Below are 22,197 nucleotides of genomic sequence, written 5' to 3'. Positions count from 1 at the left end.
ATAAACCACATAATTAAGTATCAAATACACATTAAGGGAACAGCAAGGAAAGAAAAAAGTAAAATAATCATATAACCTGGCAAAACAGTCTAATCCAGAACATAGTAACATAGTAGATGATGGCAGAGAAAGACCTGTACGGTCCATCCAGTCTACCCAACAAGATAAACTCATATGTGCTACTTTATATGTATACCTGACCTTGATTTGTATCTGCCATTTTCAGGACACAGACCGTAGAAGTCTGCCCAGCACTAGCCCTGCCTCCCAACCAATGGCCCCGCTTCCCACCACCGGGGCTCCCACCCAATCTCTGCTAAGTTTCTGAGGATCCATTCCTTCTGAACAGGATTCCTTTATGTTTATCCCACACATTTTTCAATTCCATTACCGTTTTCATCTCCACCACCTCCCATGGGAGGGCATTCCAAGTATCAACTACTCTCTCCATGAAAAAATACTTCCTGACATTTTTCTTGAGTCTGCCCTCCTTCAATCTCATTTCATGTCCTCTAGTTCTACTGCCTTCCCGTCTCCGGGAAAGGTTTGTTTGCGGATTAATACCTTTCAAATATTTAAACGTCTGTATCATATCACCCTTGTTTCTCCTTTGCTCCAGGGTATACATGTTCAGATCAGCAAGTCTCTCCTTATACATCTTGTCATGCAAATCCCATACAATTTTTGTAGCTTTTCTTTGCACTGCTTCAATTCTTTTTACATTCTTAGCAAGATACAGCCTCCAAAACTGAAGACGATACTCCAGGTAGGGCCTCACCAACAGAAGAACAGGAACCCTTGTAGCTGTGCAGACACACCAATCACAACAAGGGCGACACAGAGAAGAGGGAACAAGAGGGCAGAATCTTTTTTCCTCAGGTCTGAATAATATGAGCAAAACAGAACTTGAAATTTTACTGCAAAGAATTCCTCCTAGCCTCCCTATTGCAGCACAGTGACAATATCTAAAATATTAAAGTAATAAAACAGATACACTGAATAATATAGGAATGGTTATTACACTTTTAAGTATCTATCACCTTCACAAATAAGAAGAAGCATATTTTCTCTGATGATTCACAGAAAATGGATCTAATTAGGATGGAACTACGGTGTAATTAACATGTAACTAAATTGTGATTCCTAATTAGTTTGCTTTTGGAGCAATTAAATACATCATTGGGAATTGATAATTTTCTGGTTGGATAAGGTTAAAAAAAAGAAAATTACAAAGCATGTACAGGTCTTACAAAGACATGCAAATAAAAGATTTCCCTGTGTAAATGCTTCATTGATTAAACACATCACAAAGTACAGTGCAATCCGCTTAAGTGCATGGGTCTGGGACCAAAGAAATGCATGCAGTTAACCAGAGCGTGCACTTAACCGTTGTGACCCAAAGAAGCTTGACATCTGATAAACATATGTACAGTACTGTTTATTATTATACATACAGTATACAGTCTCAGTTAACTGACATTAGGCTTTACTTGAAGTAATCAGTTATAGTCCTCTGTACACTCTTGGGTCTGTGAGTTCCATAGCCAGACGGTAAAAACTGTGATAGCACTGACATCCAGTGGCCTCCAGATAGGCTCGCATGGTGTTGAAACTCTCCAGCACTCTTGCAAAAGTGACAGGAGGAGGTTGTTGAATTTTATCAGCATGTGCCTCGCTGCTCATTTCTTCATCTGTTCCATCATCAGCTGTTGTTGCCTGCGTGTAGGCGCATATCTCGACATCAGTGCTGTCTTCAGATGTTTGTAGATCGTAATCAACAGCTACGTAGCGATGGAACTCCTCTTCAGTAACACTGGCTGGTATGTCAATAACCTCTTCATCTGACATGTTTGCAACAGCTGCATCCCCCTCCGCATCCTTAACAAAGGTTGCCCACTTGTAGCAGTTCACAATGGTTGCCTGTGTAACATGATTCCAGGCTTCTTTCTGCATATGTAGGGAATCCAACAGTGATAGATTACGAGCCAGTTCAACAGCACATTTATCCTTGCCAATCTGGTCATCCATAACGCTCATCAGACGACGTAGCACAAGAGCCCAATAATGTTGTTTGGAATTGGCTATTATGCCCTGATCCATAGGTTGGATCAGAGAGGTAGTGTTTGGTGGCAGGAAGACCACCTTGACGTTAGACAGCCTGATTTCATCTCTTTGTGCAGCACAATTATCACAAAGCAGCAAAATCTGACGCTTTTGTGCCTGCATTCTAGTGTCTAACTTCTTTAGCCACTGCTTCCAAATTTCCCCAGTCATCCATGAATTTGCATTAGCCTCATATGACACAGGAAGCTGCTTAACTTTCTTGAAGCAACGGGGCTGTTTGCTCTTTCCAATGACGAGGAGTTCCAACTTCTCACTCCCATCTATATTGCAGCAAAGGAGGATCGTCAGTCGGTCCTTTGATGTTTTACCTCCAGTAGTTTCGGCATGTTTGAATGCAAGTGTTCCATCAGGACTCGCTCGCCAGTAGAGACCATTTTCGTCAGCATTGAAAATGTCACGAGGTGCAAACTCGTTCAAGATGGTATGAAGAACTGAAACAACCTTTCTGAGAAGTTCCGAGAGAAGAAAACATTTCTCTGGTAAGTGAACACTATTTTGCTTTGTGCTTTGGGAACTTAAAGATTGGGGTTTAAAGGAGGAATTGTAGGTTAGTGTTAGGCAAAATAAAAATATAAAAAGGAAATTTTATCAACTAATCTCCATAGTCTTTTCCACTTAGTTTTTAAAACTTTGTGCCACAGCATTAACAGATAGAATCTAACAGGCACTGTAAGATCTAGTTTAGTATTAAGGGGGAATAAAAAGAGAGAGAGAGAGAGAGAGAAATGCAAGCAGGCCCTAGTTTAGTATTAAGGGGGGAATAAAAAGAGAGAGAGAGAGAAAAGCAAGCATCATTAACTAGTTGCCATGGAGGGGCATAATCGAATGTCGTTGGCAAAATAGATCGCCGGCGCAACAGCTGGCTGGAACTGTATTATCGAAAAAGATGGCCGGCCATCTTTTTTTTCGATAATGCTGTTTAGCTCGGCCAAATGCCAGAGTTCGCCGGGTTTCAGATAGCCGGTTTTGTTTTTCAGCGATAATGGAAAAAAATGCCGGCCATCTCAAACCCGGCGAAATCCAAGGCATTTGATCATGGGAGGAGCCAGCATTTGTAGTGCACTGGTCCCCCTCACATGCCAGGACACCAACCGGGCACCCTAGGGGGCACTTCTAAAAATGTTTAAAAAATACACAAATAGCTCCCAGGTGCATAGTTCCCTTACCTTGGGTGCTGAGCCCCCCAAATGCCCCCCAAACCCACTCCCCACAACTCTACACCATTACCATAGCCCTTATGGGTGAAGGGGGGCACCTACATTTGGGTACAATGGGTTTTGTGGGGTTCGGAGGGCTCAACACTTAGCACCACAAGTGTAACATGTAATGACTATGCCATAACATGGGGTTTAAAGGAGGAATTGTAGATTAGTGTTAGGCAAAATAAAAATATAAAAAGGAAATTTTATCAACTAATCTCCATAGTCTTTTCCACTTAGTTTTAAAAACTTTGTACCACAGCATTAACAGATAGAATCTAACAGGCACTATGGGATCTAGTTTAGTCTTCCCACCCAGTTGTAGGACAACTCTTCATTTATATTCAGTTATTGTAATTAGGGTAACAAGCAAGGAGTGCTCTTACAGATTTTTAAATACATTTCATTACCATCTAAGAAAGAAACACTAACTAAATCATATAATATACTATCCAGCTTATAATCGAAAGAGAAAAATGCCTATATTTCGACCCAAATCGGGAGATGGGCATTTTTCTCACAAAGGCGCCCAAATCGGTATAATCGAAAGCCGTTTTTGGGTGTTTCCAACTGCACTCCGTCGCAGAAACGAATAAACTTGACGGGGACGTGTTGGAGGCATGGTGAAGGCGGAACTGGGGCGTGGTTATCGGCCGAGGAGAGATGGGCGTCTTTAGCTGATAATCGAAAAAAAAGGCGTTTTTACCGTGATTTTGGGTCACTTTTTTGGACCCTTTTTTTTCACGAACAAGTCCCAAAAAAGTGCCCCAACTGCCCAGGTGACCACTGGAGGGAATCGAGGATGACCTCCCCGGACTCCCCCAGTGGTAACTAACCCCCTCCCACCAAAAAAAAACCCACTTTAAAAACTTTTTTTCCAGCCTCTATGCCAGCCTCAAATGCCGTACCCACCTCCATGACAGCAGAATATGTTCGATCCTGTCACAGCCTTTCCCTGGGTCAGATGTGGCTCTCGGGTGCACTACAGGGTCACATCAGCATTGCATTGTGGTGGGTGTAGGGTATTGGGCTCCGTGATTTCATTAGCTTGTGTTACAGTCTCACGATGTTGGTAGTTGGTAGGCTCTTCTCCCATGGTGCTTTCCCCCCTGCCTACTGGGTCAGAGTGTGCCCTGTTGTGTTTCCGGTAGTCCATGAGGTAGTGGCCATTTTTGTAAACCAGTTTTAGATCCCTTCCATGTGTTACCCACGTTAGATAACTTAGTTCTTACCTTGAATGTGGCTGAAAGAGGGCACTGTACAACATTCTGCCAGCTCTGACCTGCTAATCTCACTACCAGGGAGACTTGTTGCCAGTGGTGGGGCACAACCTCTGATCCGCAGTTAACTGTAAGTAAGCGTGCTTATTCCAATAAAGGAGGTTTTCGGAGAGATTAGTCTTCAGGTGTAAACTGGTGTGCCAATGTTATACAGCAGTAACAAGTCCTAGAGGCCTGCGTGTATGCAGGTCCCTGGAGCACTTTTAGTGGGTACCGCAGTGCACTTCAGCCAGGTGGACCCAGGCCCATCCCCCCCACCTGTAACACTTGTGCTGGTAAATGGGAGCCTCCAAAACCCACTGTACCCACATGTAGGTGCCCCCTGCACCCCTAAGAGCTATGGTAGTGTTGTACATTTGTGGGTAGTGGGTTTTGGGGGAGGGGGGTTGGGAGCTCAGCACCCATGGTAAGGGAGCTATGCATGTGGGGGCTTTTTCTGAAGTCCACTGCACTGACCTAGGGTGCCCAGTTGGTGTCCTGGCATATCAGGGGGGCCAGTGTACTACAAATCGTGGCCCCTCCCATGACCAAATGGCTCGGATTAGGACATTTTTGAGCTGGGCGTTTTTAGTTTCCATTATCGCTAAAAAAAAACCAAACGCCCAGCTCAAAAACGTCCATTTTTTCGAAAATACGGTTCGGTCTGCCCCTTCACGGACCCGTTCTCAGAGATAAATGCCCATGGAGATAGGCGTTTCCGTTCGATTATGCCCCTCCACATAAACTAAAAGACACTTTTATATCCTTAATACTGTAGCAAGTTTAAAATTATTGAAAATCTCAAAAACACTAAGATGGAGTCAGCAGTCCAGCAGCGAGAGGGGTGCTATCCAGTCTTTTGCATTGAGTGTCACATGTATGATTATCTCCCAGTTGGTGAGATGTCATATGTGTGTGCCCAATGCAAAGAGCTCCTAGCTCTCAGGGAACGTGTCCGTTCTCTTGAGCCTAGAGTAGCAGACTTGGTGGAGCTAAGGGAGACAGAGAGGTACATAGAAGAGACCTACAGGGATGTTGTAGAGAAGTCCCACCTCCAGTCTGGTAGCCCTTGTGCTACCTTGGAGGAGGGAGGTCTCCTAGAAGGAGAGCATCACCGTGGTGAAGTAGGAAGTACTCCTTTAGCCAGGACCTACAACCCAGGGGATGTACTATCCTCTTGCACCGAGGATATGTCCATGGAGTGGTTGCCCTTGGAGAGAGTTTATGGGGTTCCCAGAGAGATTGTAACTCCTTAACCAGAACCTATGGACATTTCTGCCCTGGCCAAGATTTGTCTTAATTTGAGTGAACCTTTGGAAGAATATCTATATATGCCAATCCATAGACCCCTGAAGAAGGCCTCTTTGGCTGAAACATGGACCGTGTAGGGTCTTAATAAATGAATTTGGCTTTTTTACATTTGTGATTTTAGTTTGGTCTTTCTGTACATCTTCCGTTCTTGTTGTTTTTTGGTGTTTTTTACAGGAGATTTGGACTCTCTTTGTTGTTGTTCAAGTCCCTTATGTCTCCATTTTCTCAAGTACAGATTTAGGGGCCCATTTACTAAGCAGCACTAAAAAGTGCCCTGTGCTATCCCTGGTGGTGGTCTTTCACACACGGTAAGGCCACTTTTAGCACTACCGAGAATTGGCTGATAAATGTTAAGTAGTAGTATTCTATTTCATCAATAATAGCCACATGCTAATTTTCCCATTAGCGCATGGCTATTAGCACATGAGCACTTACCAGTACCTATTTTGTAGGTGGTAAGTGCCCATGCACTAACCACATGCTAGTTGGTTAGCGTGTGGCAATGTCGCTGCACTAACCGATTAGCACAGAACAGGCTTACTCTCTGCCCCCAGACCTGCCCCCAATACTAAAAAATAAAAACTATTTTTTTTTAGCACATGGGTAGTGCATTCACATACAAAAACTACTGTGGAATGCCTGAGCACGCCCCATGGTAGTGCATTTTAACCTGTGGTACGCACATGTTAGTGCTTAACACAAATTAGTAAAAGGACCCCTTAGATTGAAAAACTCTTGGAACAGAAAAATACCTACTCTACCTGAATGTAACTCATCTGGTTTATGGTCCATGAGGACTGGAGTTTGAGACTTCTGAAGTATCATAAGGAAATTCAAAGATGGCATCTTGCTTATAACAAATTTCAATGATACTGGTGAAAACTACCATTTAGTAAGTATATTTTAGTAACATGGACAATAAATAAAACACAAAATTACTTTTCAGTCAAAAATCAGCATTTGCATCAGTTCTTTTCTTCATCTCTCAGAACACACTCCTGCACTCAAAAAATAAGCCCAGATCTACTTAAATGTTTCAAAACATTGGCCACAGTTTTATTACTATAGCAACATAACCATAAATACATTAAAATATAACTTTTAAGTAAACTTCAATGAGTATCTATACTTTTCCCAGTGCAAACTTATCCAACCCTCAGCAGCTAGTTGGTAATGAACTACTCCCATCTGAATATATACATTATTCAATAACATCAGTAACAGTGATACCAGGTCACACTCCAACTCATGGCAGTTTCACACACGAGTGAGCTATTGCATTCATTATTTTTGAACATATACATTTGTTTCCCCAGCCGCATCTGGGCCCAATATCCCCTTTCCACCATTCCCCTACCCACAACTTCCTAAAATTACCCCCACCCTAAACAAAAGAAGAAGGGCAAAAGGAAATTAGTTTACAAAATTCCCCTTTAATGATACCCACACCCACCCAAACACCTCCCAAATCCTTCAATACCCAAGCCCCCGAAAATCGAGTCAGAAATTTAATTCTGCATTCCACCCCCACCCCCCCAAACCCACCGCTTACAATACTTCCTATATCTATTACCAAAGATCCTGGCTCAGCTGATGTTAATCTATATTCAGCCTAAAAGCTGAGGGCACCCTTACCTGAATAAAATACTAGGTTCTTAAGTTTAGTGCACTTAAATATATAAATCATGTTAGTTCACTTGAATATATAAAAATCAAGGTCAGCAATTGAGCTGTAGGTCACATATTTTAATTAATTAATTAAACTAACTTAACTAGCATTTATCATTTCTGAGAAGTATGTGGATGTGCTAAAGAATACAGCCCTAAGAATATTATTATGATTCCACATTTTGTGTACTAGAAATGTCCCAACACCATTTTTAAAACAATTAGTAATGACACTCCTTAATTGAAGAACCTGAGAATGAGTTGAAAACAGTATAGGTTGGCAGTCCTAAGATTAAAAAACTAATGATTCTGCCCTTAAACCACATTTAAACAAATCAATATCCCAACCATTCAGATTTTATTAGACACAGTGAATAAGCAGAAATAGGAAACTGTCATACTGTAAGGCTTAAGAAACTTTTTACTGTATGTGACTGCCAAAAGAGGAATGTACCGTAACGTTAAAGAAACAGTTACCATATCCACCTAAAATGCATTTGTTTGACACATATTTCCATGGCAGATGGAAATTGTCTAACTCACCTCACAATGAGGATACCAACTCCATTTTAATGAAGCTTCCCCCATCTCCTTGTTTTTGCTTCTGTGGATTAGTGGCATTGGAGTCATATGTCACTGAGACTTAAAAACTACCTTCAATCCACAATTGCACTGCCTATTGTGGTTACACTGAATATCATCATATTTCTATGCATGTTTTTACCAGTGTAGCTTCCTCGTTTATATTTCTGCTTTTGATGGACCTTGGTAATCAAGCATTAATGCTCTTATGTTCATATTTTATTTTTACTGTCTCAATATAAGTGACAGTGGAGGTCCCAAGATAAATACTGCAGAAACGTAACAAATGTAATTCCTGGCCTAATCCCTTATTTTGCCTGTTTTTTTTGTCTTGAATAGATTTTAAGATCTGCTTATGTGAAAACTATAGAAAACTATCCTGCTTATAATCGAACGAGAAAAACGCCCAAGTTCCGACCTAAATCGGGAGATGGACGTTTATCTCACAAAAACGAATAAAGCGGTATAATCGAAAGCCGATTTTTGGACGTTTTCAACTGCACTCCGTCGCGGATGCGGACAAAGTTGATGGGGGCGTGTCAGAGGTGTGGCGAAGGCGGAACTGGGGCGTGGTTATCTGCCGAACAAAGATGGGCGCATTTCACCGATAATGGGAAAAAAGTATGCGTTTTTAGCTAGAATTTAGGACACTTTTCCTGGACCCTGTTTTTTCACGAATAAGGCCCCAAAAAGTGCCCTAAATGACCAGATGACCACCGGAGGGAATCGGGGATGACTTCCCCTGACTCCCCCAGTGGTCACTAACCCCCTCCCACCACAAAAAATGATGTTTCACAACTTTTTATTTTCACCCTCAAATGTCATACCCAGCTCTCTGGCAGCAGTACGCAGGTCACTGGAGGAGTTGTTAGGGGGTGCAGTGGACTTCAGGCAGGTGGACCCAGGCCCATCCCCCCTACCTGTTACAATTGTGCTGCTTAATGCTTATTAGTCGTCCAACCCCCCCAACCCACTGTACCCACATGTAGGTGCCCCCCTTCACCCCTTAGGGCTATAGTAATGGTGTAGACTTGTGGGCAGTGGGTTTTGAGGGGGATTTGGGGGGCTCAACACACAAGGGAAGGGTGCTATGCACCTGGGAGCTCTTTTACCTTTTTTTTTTGGTTTTGTAAAAGTGCCCCCTAGGGTGCCCGGTTGATGTCCTGGCATGTGAGGGGGACCAGTGCACTACGAATCCTGGCCCCTCCCACGAACAAATGCCTTGGATTTATTCGTTTTTGAGCTGGGCGCTTTCATTTTCCATTATCGCTGAAAAACAAAAACGCCCAGCTCACACATTGTTGAATAAAACATGGGCGTCTATTTTTTCCCAAAATACGGTTCGGTCCACCCCTTCACGGACCCGTTCTTGGAGATAAACGCCCATGGAGATAGGCGTTTTCGTTCAATTATGCCCCTCCATGTGTCTGATATTCAGCCGGCGGCAGTGAGTGTTTGGTTCACCGCTGATGGAGTTACTCCCAGATATTCAAAGCTGGGACCTGTGCGGGCATCGACTTTGAATTTCCAGTTATTTTTAAGCTGGCTAACGCTTAGCCGTTTAAGTCGATATTCAGCACTTAAGCGGTCATGGGCTAGTGCATAAAAATAGGACAGATTTTTATGCGGTCCCATTTATGCGCTTAAGGGATGAATACCAGTTCTTAATTGGCCAAGCGCTATTCCACACCCGGAATGCCCCCAACATAGCTGGCTTTGAGTTAGGTGCTAACCATGAATTTCAGCGGTACTTAGATAGTTAAGTGCCGCTGAAAATTAGTAGCTAGCCCCAACCAAGTGATTTAACCAGTCAGAGGTTGGCTAAATAGCTTTGAATATCGGCCCCTATCTGTATATAATATGTAAACCATTTTGATTGTAACCACAGAAAGGCGGTATATCAAATCCCATCCCCTTTCATCTTTCCCCCTTTGATTGTTCCACAAAAAGGCAGTATATTAAATCCATCCCCCTATCCCTTCCATTTCCTTCTTTGTTTTGTTTGACTATCTTGATTAGATTGTAAGCTCTGCAGAGCAGGGACTGTTTCTTACGTGTTTGTGTACAACGTCTAGTAGCACTATAGAAATGATAAGTACTAATAGTGGTAATAGAAGTAGTAGTAGAAATAGTAGTAGCAATAGAAACAGAAGTAGTAGGAGAAGCAGTAGTATTAGTAGTTGAAATTGTAGTAAAAGGAGTTGTAGTAGTAATAGTAGCAACAGTACTACTACTACTATTATTTAACATTTCTAAAGCGCTACTAGGGTTACGCAGCGCTGTACAGTTAACAAAGAAAGACAGTCCATGCTCAAATCAGCTTACAATCTAATGGACAGTATGTGCGGACAGACAAATTGGGGCAGTCTAGATTCCTGGGTAGAGGTGAAATGGTTAGGTGCCGAAGATGACATTGAAGAGATGGGCTTTGAGCAATGATTTGAAGATGGGCAGGGAGGGGGCTTGGTGTATGGGCTGAGGAAGTTTATTCCAAGCATAGGGAGAGGCAAGGCAGAAAGGGCGGAGCATGGAGTTGGCGATGGTGGAGAAGGGAACAGAGAGGAGGGATTTGTCCTGTAAGCAGAGGTTTCGGGTAGGAGCGTACCGGGAGATAAGGGTAGAGAGGTAGTGAGGGGCTGCAGATTGAGTGCATTTGTAAGTTAGTAGGAGAACCTTGAACTGTATGCGGTACCTGATTGGAAGCCAGTGAAGTGACTTGAGGAGAGGGGAAGATAAGACGTGCAGCAGAGTTCTGAATGGATTGAAGGGGGGGTAGATGGCTAAGTGGGAGGCCAGTGAAGAGTAGGTTGCAGTAGTCAAGGCGAGAGGTAACAAGAGCTTGGGCGAGATTTCGGATGGTGTGCTCAGAGAGGAAAAGGTGAATTTTGCTGATGTTATAGAGAAAGAAGCGACAGGTCTTGGCTATCTGCTGGTTATGCGCGGAGAAGGAGAGGGAGGAGTCGAAGATGACTCCGAAGTTGCGGGCAGATGAGGCTGGGAGGATGAGGGTGCCATCTACTGAGATAGAGAGTGGAGGGAGGGGAGAGGTGGGTTTGGGTGGAAAGACAATAAGCTCTGTCTTGGACATGTTCAATTTCAGGTGGCGGTTGGACATCCATGCAGCAATGTCGGATAAGCAGGCCAATACTTTGGCCTGGGTTTCCGCAGTGATGTCTGGTGTGGAGAGATAAAGCTGGGTGTCATCGGCATAGATATGATATTGGAAGCCATGGGATAAAATCAGCAAGCCCAGGGAAGAGGTATAGATCAAAAAGAGAAGGGGTCCAAGTACAGATCCCTGAGGAACTCCAACAGAGAGCGGGATGGGGGTGGAGGAAGATCCATGAGAGTGTACTCTGAAGGTACAGTGGGAGAGATAAGAGGAGAACCAGGAGAGGACAGAGCCCTGGAACCCAAATGAAGACAGTGTGGCAAGAAGTAAGTCATGATTGACAGTGTCAAAAGCGGCGGATAGGTCGAGGAGGATGAGGATGGAGTAGTGACCTTTGGATTTGGCAAGGAACAGATCATTAGAGACTTTAGTGAGTGCCGTTTCTCTTGAGTGTAGAGGGCGAAAACCAGATTGAAGAGGATCAAGGATGGCATGAAAGGAGAGAAAATTGAGGCAGCGGCTGTGAACAGCACGTTCAAGTATCTTGGAGAGGAAGGGTAGGAGGGAGATGAGGCGATAGTTGGAGGGACAGGTAGGGTGAAGTGATGATTTTTTGAGGAGTGGTGTGACTACAGCATGTTTGAAGGTGTCAGGGACAGTTGCAGTGCAGAGAGAGGTAGGTTGAGGATATGGCAGATGGAGGGGTGACGGTAGGAGAGATGGTGTTAAGTAAGTTGGTGGGAATGGGGTCAGAGGAACAGGTGGTGCATTTCGAGGAGGAAAGAAGGTGGGCGGTTTCCTCTTCGGTGATATTAGAAAAAGAAGAGAATGAGGCCTGGGTTGGTTGGTTGAGGGAATGGGTTAGAGGAGGAGGTGGTTTGGTAGTAAATCCGAGGTTGATCTTCTGTACCTTATTGCGGAAGTAGTCAGCCAGTGATTGAGGAGAGAGAGGGGGGGTGGGAGCGGAGGGCACTTTGAGGAGGGAGTTAAGGGTGGCGAAGAGACGACGAGGGTTGGAGCTGAGGGAATTAGTTAGTTGGGTGTAATAGTCCTGTTTGGCAAGGAATAGGGAGGACTGGAAGGAGGATAGCATGAATTTGTAATGAATGAAGTCTGAATGGGTGCGAGATTTCTTCCTGAGGCGTTCAGCAGATCGGGTGCAGGAGCGAAGGTATCGGATGCAGGGGCTTAGACAGGGCTGGGGATTAGTTCGCCTTGTGGGACGGGAGATGGATGGTGCAAGGGTATCCAGAGCAGATGAGAGAGTGGTATTGTAAGTGGAGACAGCCTTATCGACAGACTCGGAGGACATGATGGAGGGGAGGAGATTAGAGATAATAGAGGATAAGGTGGGAGGGTCAACGGCCTGGAGATTCCTGAAAGTAGTGGTTAGTGTAGGGCGGGGCTGAGGGGGAGGGTGATGAAGTGTGAAAGTCATCAGGTCATGATCTGAGAGAGGAAGATCTGAGGTGCAGAAATTGGAGGGTGAGCAGGTAGAGGAGAGGATGAGGTCAAGACAATTGCCAGTTCGGTGAGTGGGGGTGATGGAGCTCAGCTGGAGGTTGAAGGAGGATGTCAGAGTGAGGAACTGAGAAGCGTAAGGGTCTGATTGGTCGTCAATGTGTATATTAAAGTCACCAAGAATGAGGGACGGAGATGAGGGTTCAAGAAAAACGGAGAGCCAAGCATCGAAGTCGGTAAGGAAGGAGGGGAGGGATTTATCAGGGGGGGCGGTAAATGACTGTAACTCTGAGTGGCAGCGGGTTGAATAGATGGATGGAGTGAACTTCAAAAGATGAGAAGCAGTGAGATTGCGGTAGGAGGAGGGGTTGAAAACTACAGGCGGGTGAAAGTAGTAACCCGACACCTCCTCCACGGCCGACTGGGCGGGGAGTGTGGGAGAAAAGATAACCTCCATGGCATAGGGCCGCGACTGAGGCCGAGTCATCGGGGGTGAGCCAGGTTTTAGTTAGGGCGAGCAGATGAAGGGAGCGGGAGATGAAGAGATCGTGGGTGAAGTAGCAATTGTAGTAATAGTAGAAGTAAAAGTAGTAGAACTAATAGTTGTAGTATAAGAAGCATATGTAGTACTAGTAGAAGTAGTAGTAATAGTAGTAGTAGTAATAGTAGTAAAGGTAGAAGTAGTAGTAGTAGCAGTAATAGTAGTAGTAGAAGGAGAAATAGTAGTACCAATTGAAGCCGAAGTAGAAGTAGTATTAGTAAAAATAGCAGCAGAAGTAGAAGTAGCAGCAGCAGAAGTAATATTAGCAATAGTAGTATTGAGGTTAAAGTAATAGAACTAATAATAGTAGTAGAAAAACAGGGAAGATAGGGCATTCCGATAGTGAGATTGCAATAGAGAGCATAGTAGATCAGGAGTCTTTAAATAAAAAGCAGACAGATTTTCAAGATTGCACATTATCAGTCAACTGCTGAGAAAGATGTAAATAGGAACAACAAACATAGTCTGAAATGTCTAATTGCGAATGCCAGATGCCTAAGAAATAAAATGGGACAGTTAGAATATATTGTACTAAATAAAAAAAATAGATATAATAGGCATTTCCGAGACCTGGTAGAAAGAGGATATTCAATGGGCCACTGTCATACCAGAATACAAATTATATCTCAGTGATAGGGTTGATCGAACTGGTGGAGGAGTAGCGTTGTATGTTAAGGAATGCCTTGAATCAAATAGGACATGAAATACATCTTGGAATCTCTATGGATTGAAATTCTTTGTGTAAAGGGAAAAAGGATAGTGATAGGAGTGTACTATCGTCCACCTGACCAGGATGAAGAGATGGATGTAGAAATGTTATGTCACGTCTGTGGCCGTGACCACCCTCAGACTTACCTTATTTCTGGGGGTCAGCTTCTAAGCTGGCTTCTGCCTATCCTTTCTGGAGTAGTTTTCCTTCTGTGTGCTGGCTGCTTCCAGCATGGCTCTAATTACTCCACTCTACTGCACCTGGGGGTGCTGTCTGAGTTAGCTCTACCTCTGTCTCCAGCCTGGCTCTGTTTGCTCCTCTGTGCTGCACCTAGGTATTCTAAGTCTCTCTATGTTCTGTGTGTGCTCTGCCTGCTCCTTGGTTTGTGCTCCTCTCACCCGCTGGTGGCCACAGCCAATGGCTGCCATAGTTTGTCTTGCTGTTCCTACCCGTTCCAGACTTTAGCCGAGTCCAGTCCGGTTCTTCCAGGCTGCCGGACTTGTCTCTCTTGTTTGTGCCTGGACAGCCTCCGTAGTTGCTTACTGATGGCTGCAGCTGCTCCTCAGGTGTTGACGGGCTTTATTAATCACTTAGACACTGCAGCCTTTGCCTTTGCATCGTCTAAGGTCCCTGGTCTGTTAGAGTGCTCTGTGCACTGCTACCTTGTCCAGTTCAGTGTGAATTTCTAGCTTGTTACTAGTAGCTTGGGCATAGCTTTTCTTGTTGGCTTGTGTACAGCTTTACTAGTTCTCCTGTGTGTTGAGTTGTGTGAGTTCCTAGCGTGTGACTAGTTAGCTTGGGCATAGCTTTGCTTGTTAGCTTGTGTACAGCTTTACTAGTTCTTCTGTGTTTTGCTTAGTGTGAGTTTCTAGCTTGTGACTAGTTAGCTTAGGCATAGCTTTCTTGTTGGCTTGTGTACATCTTTACTAGTTTTCTTGTGTTTAGCTTTCTGGTTTTCCCGTGTGTGTTTTCCTTTGCTTCTGGAGCTTCAGCCCTAGTCCTGTCCGCTGTCAGTATTCCTTGCTACTGGAGCTCTAGCCATAGTCTTGCTACTTGACCTGACCATTGCCTGAATCTGACTACTCTCTGCCTGCTGTCTGACCTGACTGCTGCCTGTACCCAGATATTCTATGCCTGCTGCCTGACCCAACTTCTGCCTAAACCCCAATACTTGCTGCCTGACCCGACTACTGCCTGAACCCGGATATTCTTTGCCTGTGGCCAGACCTGACTATTGCCGGAACCCGTGCATTCCCTGCCTGTCTGCCTTGCTTTCGCCTAGGTGCCTGGGGGCACTTCTGTATCCTGATTCCTGTTGTTCCTGCTTGCTAGTTCCAGTTCCGGTTTTCCTGTAAGTCCTGCCGGCTGCCCGAACCAGAGGGCTGAACCCTCAGGGAGCGGTGGCTAAGCGTAGGTGAAGCCTAGGTCCAGTGTGTTCCTGTCCAGCGGGTTCCGGTCCCGTGTGTTCCAGTCCAGTGGTCTCCACTCCAGTGTGTACCAGTCCAGTGGGTTCCAGTCCAGTGTGCACCCGTCCGGTGCATTCCAGTCCTGTGTATTCCAGTGCAGAACACCAGTCCGGGGTTCCAGTCCAGCCTTGCCTCGTCTCTGCTTTGAAGGTGACCTTGCCTGCCACTGCCACTCCATGGTAGTGGTCCAAGGGCTCACAAACCCAGTGCTTCCAGGGAAGAAGCCTGACATGTTATCAGAAATTAGGGAGGCTAACAAACTGGTGAATACGATAATAATGGACGATTTCAATTACCCCAATATGCATGCTAGAGAGGTGAAATTCCTTGTTGGAATCAAGAACTGCTTTATGGAGCAGCTGGTTCAAGAGCCAACAAGAAGAGGAACAATTCTAGACCAAGTCCTTAGTCGAGCAATTGATCTGGTGCGGGAGGCTAGGGGCTTCTTGATAACAATGATCATAACATGATCAGATTTGATATAAGCTCTGGAGTAAGTAAACACGGGAAATCCAATACATTAGCATTTAACTTTAAAAAAGGAGACTATGATAACATGAGAAAAATGGTGAAAAAAAGAGGAACAGCTGTGAAGGTCAAAATTTTACATCAGGTGTGGATGTTCAAAAATACCATCTTGGAAGCCCAGACCAAACATATTCTGCACATTAAAAAATGAGGAAGGAAGACCAAACAACAGCCAGCATGGTTAAAAAGTGAGGTGAAGGAAGCTATTAGAGCTAAAAGAAAATCCTTCAGAACATGGAAGAAGGATCTGACTGAAAATAATAGGAAACTACAAAAAGAATGTCAAGTCAAATGCAAAGCGCTGATAAGGAAGGCAAAGAGAGACTCTGAAAAGAAGATTGCGTTGGAGACAAAAAAAATGCAAAGTAAAAACTTTTTTAGGTATATTAAAATCAAGAAGCCGGAAAAAGAATCGGTTGGATTGCTAGATGACCGAGGGATAAAAGGGGCACTTAGGGAAGACAAAGCCATAGCATAGAATTAAATGAATTCTTTGCTTCAGTCTTCACCGAGAAAGATGTGGGAGAGATATTGGTGCCAGAAATGGTATTCAATGCTGACGAGTCAGAGAAACTGATTCAAATCCATGTAAACCTGGAAGATGTAATGGGGCGATTTGACAAATTGAAGAGTAGCAAATCACCAGGACTGAATGGTATACATCCCAGAGTATTGATAGAATTGAAAAATGAACTTGCAGAACTAGTGTTAGTAATATGTAATTTATCTTTAAAATCAAGCATGTTACCAGAAGATTAGAGGGTGGACAATGCAATGCCAATTTTTTAAACGGGTTCCAGAGGTGATCCAGGAAATTACAGACCAGTGAGCCTGACGTAGGTGCTGGGCAAAATGGTACAGACTATTATAAAGAACAAAATTACAGAGCATATCCAAAAGCACGGATTAATGAAACAAAGCCAACATGGATTTAGTGAATGGAAATCTTGATCGATCTACTACATTTCGTTAAAGGGGTGAATGGACATATGTATAAAGGTGAGCCGGTCGATATTGTGCATCTGGATTTTCAAAAGGCATTTGACAAAGTACTTCATGAAAGACTCCAGAGGAAATTGGAAAGTTTTGGGAGAGGAGGTAGTGTTCTATTATGGATTAAAAACTGGTTAAAGGATAGAAAACAGAGAGTAGGGTTAAATGGTTCTCAATGAAGAATGGTAGATATTGAGTTCCACGGGGTCTGTGTTGGGACCGCTGCTTTTTAACATATTTATAAATGACCTACATATGGGAATAACTAGTGAGGTAATTAAATTTGCTATCGACACAAAGTTATTCAAAGTTGTTAAATCGCAAGAGGATTGTGAAAAATTGCAAGATGACCTTACGAGACTGGGAGACTGGGCATCTAAATGGCACATGATGTTTAATGTGAGCAAGTGCAAAGTGATGCATGTGGCAAAGAAAGCTAATACAATGTTAGGTATTATTAGCAAAGAAATGGAAAATAATAAACAAGGATGTTATAATGCCTTTGTATCGTTCCATGGTGCAACCGCACCTTGAATACTGTAAGCAATTCTGGTCGCCGCATCTCAAAAAAGATATAGTCAAATTAGAAAAGGTACAGAGAAGGGCGACAAAACTGATAAATGGGATGGGATGAATTCCCTATGAGGAAAGGCTGAAATAGCTTGGGCTCTTCAGCTTGGAGAAAAGACAGCTGAGGGAAGATATGATACAGGTATATGAAATACTGAATGGAGTGGAATGGGTAGATGTGAATTGCTTGTTTATTCTTTCCAAAAATATTAGGACTAGGGGGCATGCAATGAAGCTACAAAGTAGTAAATTTAAAACGGGCATAAAGATAAGTGGTGATATGTCTGAATTTTGCCTACTATGGAGGTAATGTTATAACGTGGTACCGAGGTTAACAGGGCAGGAAGGGCATGATATTATGCCTATTGTGTAAAGCAACATAGAGGGGCATAATTGAACAGCGCTGGCCATCTATATGGGCGGCCATCTCTAAGGCCGGTGCTGTAAAGAGGTGTCCCGAACCGTATTATCGAAACAAGATAGCCAGCCATCTTTCGTTTCGATAATACGGTTGGGGCCGGCCAAATGTCAGAGATCGGGTTTGAGATGGCCGGCATCGGTTTTCGCCGATAATGGAAATCGATGCCGGCCATCTCAAACCAGGCCAAATCCAAGGCATTTGCTCATGGGAGGAGCAAGCATTGTAGTACACTGGTCCCCCTCACATGCCAGGACACCAACCATTGCTCCCAGGTGCATAGCTCCCTTACCTTGTGTGCTGAGCCCCCCCAAATCCCCCCAAAACCCACTCCCCACAACTGTACACTATTACCATAGCCCTTATGGGTGAAGGGGGGCACCTAGATGTGGGTACAGTGGGTTTGTGGTGGGTTTTGGAGGGCTCCCATTTACCACCTCAAGTCTAACAAGTAGGGGGGATGGACCTGGGTCCACCTGCCTGAAGTGCACTGCACTCACTAAAAACTGTTCCAGGGACCTGCATACTACTGTCAGGGAGCTGGGTATGACATTTCAGGCTGGCACAGAAGCTGGAAAAAAATAATTTTTATTTTATTTTTTTGCATGGGAGGGGGTTGGTGACCACTGGAGGAGTAAGGGGAGGTGATCCCCGATTCCCTCCGGTGGTCCTCTGGTCATTTGGGGCACTTTTTGGAGGCTTGGTCCTAAAAATAAATGGACCAAGTGAAGCCAGCCAAGTGCTCATCAGAGCCGGCCTTCTTTTTTCCATTATCGGCCGAAGCCATCTCGTAACCACGCCTCCATCCCGCCTTCCATACCCTGCCGAAATGCCCCCTTTAACTTTGGTCGGCTCTGCGACGGAAAGCAGTTGAAGCCGGCCAAAATCGGCTTTCGATTATACCGCTTTGGCCGGGTTCAGGAGATGGCCGGCCATTTCCCGATTTGTGTCAGAAGATGGCCGGCCTTCTCTTTCAAAAACAAGCAGGATAGGCATCTATCTATATGTCTATAAAAAAAGAAAAAAGCTATCACATATCCTACAGAAATCAGGCCTAGGCTGAAGGCAGAGACATTTCACCTGCTCTACATATGCACACATGCTTTTAGGCATGACCTAATTTTATAAGGGCCCAGTGAAGTTCTTAAAACAGTGAAATTGGTTTCTAAAATTACCCTCTGTAAGAGCGATTCTATAATTTAGACACTCATAATTATATACACATTATCCCCCAGATTCTATATACGGCACCCAAATTTAAGTGTGATCTTTGCCCATAGATCAAAGATGCATGCACAAATGAATTATGTAACAAGCCATTAACTAGCGATAAATCAATGTTAACAATGAATTATTGTAGTTAATTGACATTAGGATGTTCGCATAGATTTTACAGTCATAAAATTAGTAGGGAGATCAGTCAATAGTTCTTCACTAGAATGGGTTCCCTAACAGATTTTTCTAAAATTACAATATTAGCTTCTGTAAATATACCATTAGTCTGAGAGGTGAAAGTAAAATATTCATATAAATTAAACTTGGGGGCTAGAAGAGCTGAAAAAATGTTTATAATACTCAATTGTGAAGCCATAACTTCCAGGTGCCTTACCAGATTTTAAGGAGGAGATAGCAGAAGTTATCTCAGTTAAGGTTATGGGCATATTCAGTTTATCAATAGTTGATTTGCGAAGGTCCAGTTTCTGTAATCCATTTAGGAGATCAGATACCTCAGAATCAGATGAAGATCTTTGTGATTTATAAATTCCTGACTAGAATTCCATAAAATTGTCTAAAATGTATTCCTTTTTAGTAAGAATTGTGTCCTTGTCTTTTTGTATGGCTTTCTTGTGGCTTGCAAGAAATTTAGCTAACAATTTCCAGCTTTGTTAGAGCCCGCATAGTACGTGGATTGCTGGGGAAAAGAGCTTTAAATCAGCTGATTTGACTAAACTAGAATCTTAATTTTTTGTATGGACAATAGTAATGTAGACTTTGGTTTACAAAAATACTCTTCTTCAAGCTTCTTGATTTCTAATTCTAGTCTACTAAGCTCTTCTTTCCTATTTTTATTTTTGAAAGAATTCAATGTGATAATTTCACCTCAGATAAGCTTTATACACATCCCATAAAATACCAAAGGGCATCTCTGGAGTATCATTAACCTTAAAATATTCTGGCAACCATGGAGGGAGTAGCCTAGTGATTAGAGCACCAGTCTTAACATCCAGAGGTGGGTGGTTCAAATTTCACTTGTGATCTTGGGCAAGTCACTTAATCCTCTGTTGCCTTAGGTTCAAAATTAGATTTTGAGCCCCCCAGGAACAGAGAAATACCCTGTATACATAAATATAACTTATTACCTTGAGCTACTACTGAAAAAGGTATGAACAAAATCTAAATAAACAAATTAGATTTTGCATGCTTATCTTCCTGCACGTTCTTCTATAACTCCATGTTCTTAAATCCCCCTAGCGCACAACTCTAAAGGAGGCATGGTAGGGGATTCCAAAAATGTTTATGTGAAGTTATAAAATACCACCATTCCTGAGTCGAAATCTCAAGAGTTGGGTGCAGGCGGTGCTCAAATTTGGCTGCTGTTCTATAAAGAGTGTTCAACTTGGAGCACTCTTGATAGAAGAGTGCTGTGTGCCAATTTTTGCAGGGCCTATATGTGCAAATGCTTAGAATACTCTATGTATATACCTATGTATGTAGGTTATACATTTAAGCTCTATTCTACAAGTACCCACTTAACTTATATGACAGGGGGAACAAATACAGGGGAAGAGTATGGGTGGGACATAGGCAGGACTTCCACTTACACATGTAACTTACAGAATACTGTTAGTTATTCACGTCCCTGCACACTTAGATTTGAACATTTACAACAGTGCTATGGCTTAAGTGGGAGCGCTTAAATTTTAGGTGTGTTGATAGCTGGTTAAGCTAGAGGGGCATAATGGAAAGATCGTCCAAGTACGAATTAGGACGTTCTTACGAAAACGTCCAAAAATAGACATGTATAATGGGAAAATAGTGTGGGCGTTTTTCGATAATCGATTATCCCTGTAAGAAAACAATCAAATGACGAGTGCATAAGCGTGACTAAATTGGGCGCCCTAACACGGTCGATTATTGCAGGTGCAAACGACCAAATCACGTGGTGTGTAAAATATTGTACATAGGTGTATCGCAAGTACAGTACATGTTGTTCAGGCCATCCAGGTACGGGAAAATGTGAGGAACGCGTATATGTGTCAACTACAGACATATCATGCTGCTCCACCCATACTTTCATCATATGTGCCCATCTGAATGTCCAGATCTGCATGCACTGTACACCTACTGAACATGCAGCTATATGCATATTGTGTATATGTGAAAAGGGTCGGGTGGGGTGCGTCATACTCATCTATATAAGGCACATTCCACACACGTGCAGGCATGTGCACGTCAAAGGCGTCTATGCTTACGAGGGCGTCCACGTGCTGATAGGGGCCATATATGGAATGGTCATCCATATATGGAGCTGTGCATGAAACGACGTCCCTCACGCAAGGTCGTCTATATAAGGCACTTCTTTTCCAACACGTGGAAAAATGGCACAACGGCGAGAGCCGAATTTTGGAGAGCAGGAGAGCTTGCTGCTCGTCCGGCTGTGCCTAAGGCACCGCCATCGCCTCTTTGTGCAGCATCACCACCTGCCCCCCAGGCTGCAGGCCATGTGAGCCTGGTCCCGCATCTGGGACAGGCTAGAAAGGTAAGGTTATGGCCCAACCCCCCTCCCCTCCTGTACCTACACATATAACAGCTCCGTCATCAATGTTACCAGCAGTAACTGGAGTGTCCATGCAAGGATCATGAGTAATATAGGAACATGCACAATCACTAATAATTTGTATGTTATTGAAACGACCACCATTCCCACATCCCTACAAGAATGTATTTCGTTAGGTTAGGTATGTGACTATTCTATTAGTGTTATGTGACAATTTCATTAGTTATGTGAAGGCCACATTTTCCAACCCTTCTTTGCAGCCAGTGGGTTACAACGCATCCGAATAGTGGAAGCATGAGACCAATGAAACCTATACCATACTTTATAACATGGTCATGATAACACATATCAAGTAGTTTAACAAGTATACATTATAATGTATACAAACGGTACTGTCTGGCCTCATGCCCACCTCTCTGGCATCATCTGCATAGGAACCAACTCGGTGGCTGCTGTGGGTGCTTGACCACCCCACCCC

Source organism: Microcaecilia unicolor, chromosome 8 (assembly GCF_901765095.1).
Source record: "Microcaecilia unicolor chromosome 8, aMicUni1.1, whole genome shotgun sequence".
Lineage (NCBI taxonomy): Eukaryota > Metazoa > Chordata > Amphibia > Gymnophiona > Siphonopidae > Microcaecilia > Microcaecilia unicolor.
Note: the sequence above shows the minus strand (reverse complement) of the source record.